Source organism: Gordionus sp. m RMFG-2023, chromosome 3, assembly GCF_954871325.1.
Source record: "Gordionus sp. m RMFG-2023 chromosome 3, tfGorSpeb1-WG-v2, whole genome shotgun sequence".
Taxonomy (NCBI): Eukaryota; Metazoa; Nematomorpha; class Gordioida; order Chordodea; family Parachordodidae; genus Gordionus; species Gordionus sp. m RMFG-2023.
This window is the reverse complement of record NC_088777.1, coordinates 54,006,692-54,017,712: the sequence shown is the minus strand read 5'-3', so window position 1 is coordinate 54,017,712 and position 11,021 is coordinate 54,006,692.

The window sequence follows — 11,021 nt, the reverse complement described above, 5'->3', positions numbered from 1 at the left end:
AAAAAGATATTCTTCTTTTTTCATAATAAATACAATCGCTTTATTTAAATTAGATTTCCAGATCTGTATGATGATGATAATGTGATAGCTGCTATCGTTCATCCTAGTTTCAAGTTAAATTGGCCATACATTAATTTGACTGAATCTAAAGGGCAATTTGATAGGCTGATGGTAACGTTAAAAAATGTCATGCCTAACCACGATACTAATACTATAGCAAGATAGAAACCGCGGCCTTCCATAAACGATTTTTTTTAAATAATAATAATAATATTAGTGAACCTCTAGATGCTTTTTTTAAATATAAAAATACTCCTTTAAATATCTTGATTTTATAAAAAGTGTGTTTATTAAATTTAATACTGCGTTGCTCTCAAGTTCTAGGGCTGAACATATTTAGTATGGCAAAGCTTATATTTCCTAATCGTGGCTCTAGACTTGGGGAAGACAGTACAGAAATGTTATTATTATTAAAGTGCAATATTAAATAAATTATATATATATGTAACAAATTATAGTCATGTTTTTATACCAATATTTTATTTGTGGAAATAAAGTTATGTAAAAAATATTTAAAAAAAAAATCAAAATAGCGTAAAAAGTAGCTAATAACGCGCTACTCATTTGAAAACGATAGCGCGCTATTTTTTTATATTAAAATAGTGGTAGCGATAGCGCGCTACTTTTAAAAAACGTTCAACAACACTGCTATTTATACAAGATAATATTTAAATTCATTTTATATATTTTTTATTTTCTGATTTATATATAACCAAAAAACGTATATGCTTATATATAATTATTGTGGCCAACAACTATTAATACTTATAGTTGAATAAATCTAATTATATCTATCTAAACCCTCGTATTCCAATGCTAATACTATAGATTTCATATATGGTGGAACATAGGGGCATGTAGTATTGTTAAATAATATCAAATATCCTTAAATTGTCTTCCATATTTATAATATTCAATTTATATAATATGCTTAACAATTTTAATTAACAAACTTCATTATATTTTGCGACTATGTTATTTTATATAAAAAGACTTGATTTTACACAATACTTATTAATGGTAGTTAAATTAATATAATTATATCTCAATCACGTATTCCAACGTATATACTGATTTAGATTAACAAACGAACAGCCCATATCAGACCTTTATCTTCTTATGCCTCGAATATAATAATATTGTATTCTTAGTCATTTTACTTATCAGGACAATGTTTATATATATTTTTTAACTTATTGAATAATATATATCCTATATTATTTGGTTTGGTTTATGATACAACATAGCAATTATTTGAAATTTAAGATATAACTATTTCATTTTTCCTTTTTTTTATAAACATTATAAATTTTACTCACTTTTCTATTATACTATCCATAATTTATTAATTGTTTATTTTTTAAAGAATAGTAATATTTCAAACCTATGTTTTGTTTTCAGAAAGTTTTAAAACACTCATAAATTTTATCATAACAAATCTATATCAAGAATCTTTCTTATTGTTAAATAATAAATTCTTTAGTGTTAAATTGTTTCCTTTTGTTAAATATTCTCTGGTCTTAAATTGCCTAAATATTTGTTCAACGAAAAGTTTTTTTTTATTATTTTCACATAATTGAATACCCAGATATTGATAGCATAAATTATAAAACATCTAAGTATAGGAGATGTACAAGCACTGCTTAAGTTATCTTATAAAACGTAATAATAATTGTTTTGAAAGGTCTAAGAACTCTAAATAGTATAAAAAATAATATTTTATCTAATATCTATAGAATAATCTGATCCAGTTTTTAAACCTCCCATCAATTATTGTTATTAAATTCTTAAGATATTTTTTTTTATTTATATTATATAATATATTTTAAAAAACATGTTGTTTTTCATTTCCAGTTAAATAAAATTCCCCTTTTTCCTATTTTAATTTTTCAAAAATATTTTTTCGAAATTACTAATATATATTTAGTTTTCGAAACAACATCAAATAATGAATCTCTACAATGTATCAGACCTTAATTGGACAGAAACTGAAAGCAATTATAATCGAACAACGATTCAGTTCAAATTGATAGGAGCGGAGATTATTTTCGCTTTTCATGGGATGTTAGGAAATATATTCATAGCTTTTTTGAATAAGTTCAAGAGAAAAAATTCCCAATATTTTTTGACTCTGCTACAACTGATAAACATCAGCAATTTTTGTGTTAATTTTGTTTATTTCTTCTTTTGGATATTGGGTCAAATATTAATTTCATTATATGATAAATTGATGGTTCTGATCTTGCTCATGTACCTGTTTTGCGCTAAAAAAATAATATCCACGACTTTGAAAGTATTTCACATTTTACTGATAATGTCGTTGAGTCTGGAGAGATACATGATAATAGGTTGCTTTCAAAGGTACAGAGTATATTTCTTGATGAGAAGAATGAAATATCTTGTGCTGCTCCTGATAATTATAAGCATCGTTGTAATATTTCCACTTTATCACATATACTTTCAACTCGCTCGAGTTTTCATCTATTCAGTAAATCACTTTGAAGACCTTATTTATAAGCCCTTACAAGCAAATGGATCGTTTATCATCATAAAACCTTTAAATATAGAAACAGTGCACACAATATACATTCATTTGGAAATGATTTTTAGAACAATCTTGCTCATCATGATGGTATGTCTTTTCTAAGACTCCTATTTTTTTATTATTTTTTTTTAAAATTATTTATGATTACCATTTATTCTTAAATTGTCTCCTTCAAAAAGAATAGAACAGGACCGATAAAATTTTGTTAAGGGGATGGGTAATATCATGTTAGATAAACAGAAAAATTCGGGAAATTGTCGCATGTATTTGCATATATTACCCTTGTATGAGGATAAAATTGAAATTTTTTTTAAAGATATGTCATGGAGGTAAAAGGCTCTAACGTATAAATTTCAAAGATTAATGTAATGGATATCAATGAATTCCATTTTATGTGTATCATTTTATGTAGTATTCTCACCCTTAAGCAAAACACCTGTAGGAATACCCCGATCTCCCCTACAACTACCAAAGTATACATAATTTATAATGAGTGCAAATAAAACGTAAATAATATTTGCGTGACTAAAATTTTTCACAATACTAACTCTTGGGAATTATTTTAAAAAAATATGTTTTTATTAGGGATGAAAAGAAGACAAACCAAATTTTTCGGTTTTAAAAAAAAAAGAATTTTTTACTAATCAATCCATGGCAAAAATCTAATTTAACACCATTTTATTACGGATATTTGATTATTATAATCATCTTGAATATAATCCAAAAAATATCTTGTAAAATTTTTTTTTAATTAAAGGTCTAAAATAAGTGTGTGTGTGGGGAGATGGGGGGGGGGGGGTAGGGGTTGGTTGTATACTTACCCACTGCAGGTCTCTAATCATAATCCTTTTGTAATTTCTTCCTCATTTCGTTAAATTATATTATTAATTTTTTTTACTTTAATTCCTTTATATATATAAAAAAAAATACCAAGGTCATGATCAACATTGCCTATAAAATGGCAATAACGAGATTCGTGTATAAAAGGAACCGTTCAATAGGCTCCCGACAAATTCTACTCAGAGAAGGTAAACGGAATCAAACGTTGCTAATGTTGTTACTAAGTTTCCAATTTGTGTGCTATCTCCCTGTCCTTTGCTATTATATAACGATATTTTTTAATTTCTCAATTAGGTACATGGAAAAAGTGGAATATTATATATCTCTTTCAGAAACATTGTATTATTCTACCAGTTTTTACATTTATGCCATATACGCTCAACGCCGTGGCCATGGGGTTTTTAATGAAATCAAAAGACTCATCCAAAAAATAAAGAAGAAATTTACAAATTCTATCACACCTGCAGAACATCACCCAGAGCAGCCAGCTTTGTAATCATAATTTTATTCGCATTTTTAGAGATTATTTTTATATCTCAATTCTTTTTAAGTATGATTATTATTTTCTTTAATTTATATTATAATTATTCCTCCTAATTAGTTAGTAAATATTCAAATTCATATTCCAAATAGGGTACATAATATAATATAATTTTTTTTTCATTCCATCTCTTTAAAATCATATTTAACAATAAATGAAATGTATGATAAAATATTACAGTTGAAGTTTTCATTAGATTTTTATTTATAAATAATATAGTTTTTGAGTTGCTGAAGTAAAATGATTTTTTGCATCAATTTATATTGACGAACTTTTTTTAAAATTTCGATGCATGGTTATCTTCCTTGAATTTATAAAGAATTAAGTGTATTTCCAAGCCAAAGTTTTGCCATAAATGAAAAAAAGTTTTAGGGGATCAAAAGTGAGATATTATTATTTCTATTTAAGGAAAAATAGAGTTTCGAGACCGAAGTTGCTCAAAGTGAAAATGAGACAGAAACGAAGTGTGTATTGTGTTTGAATGAATATACCTTTTTGTTTTCGGCGGAGGATAATTTTCATTCATAGTGTTAATTTTCTAGTGTGTCTACACACCTGAAGGATTAGAAGGATGTTGACGACAGTGGAATGTCTTGGGTGGAGTCCATTTGGAAATTTGCAATGTAAAGGGTCGCGTCTGTTTATCTTGACATGAACGTTACACAGTAAGCATTTATAGGAAGAAACAATGTTCCAACTTGTGTCGGTAATGGAGCCTGATAGATATTCTTAATTTTCAGCTGAAAGAAGGCTGCCGATAGTTTAGGAGTTATTTCCAACCATCCGTAGCTACTATTAATGTTTACGAATTTAAAAATTGGCAACATTCTCAGCTGTTGGTTAGAAAGAATGAATTCAAAGAAACGTTCTAATAAAATGTTTTTAGCTTGAAGTGTTGAGAGACACGATGAAAACGAGAACATATGATCCTAGTATTAAATGACGTGTGAGCGATGATTGTTGGGTTAAGTAGACGTTGGACAACTAAAAAGGCGGTTGGTGTAACTTGAAGATATGAAGGCAGAGAATGAAAGAAGGAACGGAGTACGAAATCTAATACCAGACGTCAATTATAGGAAGAAATTGTCAATGTACTTTTGAAATGCGCTTCATGATTTACTAATATATTAGTTAAAATGATATTTTTTTGGCAATAAAATAAAAAATTTCTTATTATATTAATTGTAAATATTAAGTACTAAAGATCTCCCCTATTTGCCTATTTTATTAACAACTATGATTTCATTCTATAATCATAAAAAATAATCAATACCAAATATAATCTGTCAGACCTGCAAATTGGCCCTGGCCCGTTATTGGCCATGTAAGTTGTATTAGATATAAGCCTGGCCTATGACCCTTTGCGGCGCGAAGCATGTAATTATTAAAAAAAATCTTAAATAAAATCAGAAATATCTTTGATAATATTCGTAATTTTTCTATTTATGCAAAATATTGTGTTTCATTTACATCATACGCTTCTGTAGACATTTATTTAGTCTTGGGAAGTTTATTTTTGAACAAAACCTTGCATCTTTTGGTCACCAATTTCAAAAAATTGGTGAAAGTCAAATAAAAATTTATAAAGTCCAATATTTTTAAAAATATAAATAAAATATGCATTTGTACATTGCTCATTTATTAGATAATTTAGTTTGCTATTAAATTTTGATTTTTGGCACTTTTAGGCGAAACAGTTTTGCTAATTTGCTAGTATGCTATTATCTTGGCTCATTTATTATATAATTTGAGTATTTTCTATTAATTTATATAAAGAGGGTGTTTTCTTAAATTTTTTAGAAATGATTTTGATAGTATACTTTTAGTTCACTAGTAAAATTGTTATTTATTATATAATTTTAGTATTTGCTATTTAATTTTTACATAATTTGTTGCTAATTAAATGTGTTCTTTTGTCACTTTTAGGCGAAATGACCTTTTGCTAATTTGCTAGTATCATTGGTCATTTACTATCAATTCTAATTACTTCTGTTCATTATATAATTTTAATATTTTCTATTAAATTTGATTTTTGGCACTTTTAGGCGAAAATTCATTTTGTTAATTGTATTTTTCTCATTTTCTATTAAATTTACCAATTTGCTATTACATTTTCTAATTTACTATATGATCTGAGTGTTTGCTATAAAATTGTCCATTGGATACTTTTAGACCAAACTATTATTTTGCAAATTTATTAGTATATTTGCTCATTTACTACTAAATTTTATAATTTATTATTAAAATTGTTTATTTATTATATAATTTGAGTATTTAATATTCACTTTGCTCTTTTGGCACTTTTTGGGGCTTTTAGAAGAAGCACAGGTACACCAATGATTAGACGTAGAATGATGGCTCACAGGCAGGATGGTTTCGTTTCACCTCATCAGCGGAAGACACTCAAAATTTTTTAGTCAATACGCAATCATCTCCCTCTCGCAAAATTCCCGCATTTGGAAATTTCCCGAAAAAATCCCCTTGCAATATTAAAATTTTTCGCGTGTTAATATTTTTAGAATTTTAAAGTTTTTAATTTATAGATAATAATTTTGAGAATCAGTTGGTAAATAGAGGATTTTTTTTATAAAAATTAATATATTTTTATAAATAAGAATATTATTTTCATTAAATTTTGTTTCGTTTATTAGATCAAGTCAAAGTTAATTTACACTCATTTAGGGCCGTAGCCAATGAGATAACAACAATTTTGGTAAGCCAGTAATCTTTACGATCTTAAATCAAGATTTCATGATATTTTTTAACATATAGCAGCAACCTTTTCGTGGGAGTAGTTCAACAAATATGCTTGATTACATTTAAGATAAATAAAATAAAAGTGAAGATGCCTTAATTTTTGCTCAAGGCTGATGTGACAAAAGATGCATCAGGTTGTGAAAACCTGAGAATAATTATTTATATTTTTTTCTGGAGAAGTCTAAGAATATTTAATCAGGATTATTAATTTACAGTGTCTTTCTGCTGAAAGCATAAATAATTGCGTTTTAAAGCAACTTAATGAGTTAAATATTAATTCAACGAATATGATAAACCAGGCATATGATGGTGCAAACGTTATGTCTGGCCGAAATAGGGAGTATCAATAAAAAAGTTCCTTTTATGCATTGCGACAACTACATGTTGCAAATAATCGATTAAATTATAACAAACTTGCTTGTAATAGTCAATATTACCTTTCCTAAAAATGTGGATTCAAATCCGTGTAGGTCTAATTTTTTTTAAAATTGTAAATCTGATTGTTTTGCTTTTTTAAAAATTAAATTCGGTATAATATCTAAAAACCCGATGGCGCCTATTTATAGTCTGTATTTTATATTTTTAGTCTGTATATCATCATACCAAAATGTGTCTGGGATGATAAGGTTCAGTTTAGTGTTGTTAAATGGCTCATTCTGAGCCGAATTTTAAAAACGGCTAACTCAATATTTCATCCCTAATAATATTACGCAAGACTGAAGATTTTATCTATAGAAGGAACAAAGGTTTAGATGTCTATTAGCTAAACCTCGACGCTTATACAATATATTTCTGCCTAAAATATTGAGTTAGCTGTTTTTAAAAATCGGATAATGAGCCGTACAACAACATTAGTTCAGATTATTTATAGGCTCCAATCAATAATCATGAGTGTTATCTTGGCAATATAAGAATATTACATAATTTATCATTTGTTATAATTGGAATTATAGCTTAGTAATGTTAAGGAAGAGAAAAGATTCTTACTAATATTCAAATTTATACAATATGAAATTTAGAAAATAATATTGTGAATCAAGTGTAAAAGGGGTAGACTACTAAATGTTAAAATGGGGATAATTTATTTTGAAGTTAAATCGGTGGTTTTTCTTCGGTTTATATTCATTTATTCACTCTGGTAGTTTGTTCCACGAAAAATATATTTATATTTTATTTTCCTTTATTTTTATTTTTATTTTTACTAATTGGCGCAAATATGGACCAAAAACAATCTTACGACTACTCACAAGAAAAATAAAAAAAATATTTTTCGTTTTTTTCTTCTCTTTTTATATCTATTATGACAAATAAATATAGATTGATTAATAATAATAACATGACGACATAGTCTCAATTGCGACAAAAAAAATAAAATAATATTGATAAAAATAGTTATAGCGATAATAAGAAAACCACATATTAAAAAAAAATTGATTATATAATTCTTTACAAAGATCTCTTGTCCTCTCGCAGCATAAATTCGAGTTCCGAGTCAGATATGGTATACTCTAACCAATCTATAATTTCTTCCGTCAGATTAGTGATCGACAACTCATTTTCCGGCCAATTATCAATTTCACTCACAACTCTTGACCCAATCCTGTGGGTGTGGGGTTTTCCCACGTTCCTCTCTCCACTTTTGGGTGCTCTTTGGCTACTCCACGCGACTCTCATTCCCTAATTACCTTCAGTATCCGACACGGCTTCGCGCTGCCATGTCGACATCCATGCCACTTCTTCGGATATCTCGCCTGGGTACTCGTGTTCTCCAGTCATTCCACGAAAGCCTGACTTTGATGCTTTCAGCCTTTCCGCCTTCTTGGCTATTTCACTCGCTGACGCATGGTTTCCTGTCATTCCCCGATCACCCGACAGATGCTCACGGTCGATCATCATTTACCCTCTTTTGAGGCATCGGCTTATAATGTGCCCCTGGGATCAACCTGTTTGCTGGCGGCCCCTTAAGTGTCTGCCCTGGTCTTATGATATAATATATCTCTAAATCTTCGAATATCTAGCTGCACTCTACGGCTTAATAGTATGTAACTTTTATATATTTACATTAATTCCCCTTTCAATTCTGACTTATAAGATTTATATTCGAAATAATATTCTAATTTACAATTCAGTCCCTATCTCTCGTATAACTTACTACTCCTACTCTTTTTTTCTCTTTTCTTTTTATTACCACGTAATTTATATCCTAATTAAATTTCAAAACTTATAACTTAACTCATGAGTAATTATCAAAAATAATATTTTCTTTACCTTTTCGTATCTTTATATTAGAATATATTAAAATGTTTTTCACATCCACCCCTTATTCTTCTTTTTTTTTTATACCAATTTAATATTCTAAAAAAAATTTCCATGTGCCTTTTATACTTTTTTTTACAATAAGTAATAAACTTTTAGCATCTAATCCTTACTTCTCTAGATTCTAATTTTATTTTAACTTTCTCACTATCTTTTCCTACTTCTATGATTTATTACCCTTTTCTCTCCGTTCATTTCGTTTGCCAAATTCCCTTTTATCAAATTTTATTTCGACATTTAAAATTAGATACATGTACGAAATTAACAAAAGTTAAATTTATCACTACATTTATGTAAATTAATTAAACTCAAATTTGCTGAGCACCAGCTGTTTCCCTAACTCATTCTTTCTCGTTTATTTGCCTCTTCTACCCCTCATAATTTTACCTATACTCACCCAGTTGGATTGAAGCCGTTCATAATCTCCCCGTTATTTAAATATGTATTAAATACCCCTTTAATTTATTTTAAAGACAAAAATATACGTTAGTTTTAAAATTTCCAAATATATGTACCCCATTATCCACTTCATAATCTCCGAGGCACCCCAAATCCTCGTTGAAAATTTCCTGATACTTTGGTACTAATCTCCGAATCTCCCTTTTGCACTTTGGTCATTTCCAATTTCCCTCCATCTTCTTCATTAAGTAGCAACTCCTCTTCACAGTGCAGTGTCTTAGAATTCATCACCCTTCGATTTTCTTGATGCTGGCATACATCTCTTACCCAGTCTTTCCCTTCTCCTCCCTTCTCATAATATCACGATATTCTTTAACCAGTTCATAGTTCCCCGAGTAATTTTATCTATTTTTTCTCTAGAATTCTTTTCCCCATCTCACTCTTAGAATTATTTTCCCTTATTTCGCTCTTAGAATACTTCCCCTTATTTCAGAAACCTGATCTCCAGTCCCGAAATTACATTCTCACTCTCAAATTCATAACTCCTCACTAATTATTGGCACAAATACACTCAAGCACGAAAATGCTCCCACCATATACCAATTCTCGTAATCCAGTCCTAACAACATCTATATTTCGATTTTAATTCATAAATCAAAAACCTCAATCCTCTCGCCCACTGTAGCTAATTTCCACCCTACCCATGGCCGTCAACTGTGTTTCATCGAATTCCCATATTCTTGACCCCTCACTCTCTATAAATCTACCCGGCCAAATTCTCTGATACCTATTGTATCCTATTACCTTAAGCCGTATCAAACAACATAGGAGCCATTCTCCCATTTAAATTTATCATCACTCTGGGACATAGATTATGTACCACCCCCTCCCATAGCATTAAGAATCCCTTTTTATTTATTTTTCCCTTGGAAAGCCCCTCTTTTTTCACTCTTAATCGCTTTCCTTCGATCGTATTGCAATTTTTTCGCAATCATCTAGTCACAAATTTTCACGTCCATCGCCACATCACATATCCACCTTTACGGCATCTAAAGCATTCCATTCTTTGCTCCCCCATTTCCTTAACTTTAATTATCTCCTTTCATTTTCTGTCTCTAAATAGTCCACACATCTGAAGTATTCTGACCCATCCCTCTCTGTGGGAGTAATTATTTATATTATACTCTTCCTTACTATGACGAAAACTACCACTTCCTTCACATCTTAATTTCTCTGTTTTCATTGGACAATAATTGACTACATGTCCAAATTTTCCACAACCAAAACATTTTGTCTCACGGCAATTTCGGAGCATATGACCTGATTTATCGCAATTATAAGACCTCATCACTCCTCTCCCTTGAGTCAATACTCTGTCTTATTTATACTCTTATCCCCCGAGAGTTCTATCTTGGCTCTCTATACAGTTTCAACGCTTGATTATTATCAAAATTTTGCTTATCCGACTAATATACGTATCTTCTTACATCATTATACGTTCACCCCTTAATTAACTCCTGACCGGTTAATCATGTTACTTTACCCATCATCTTCTCCCCATTA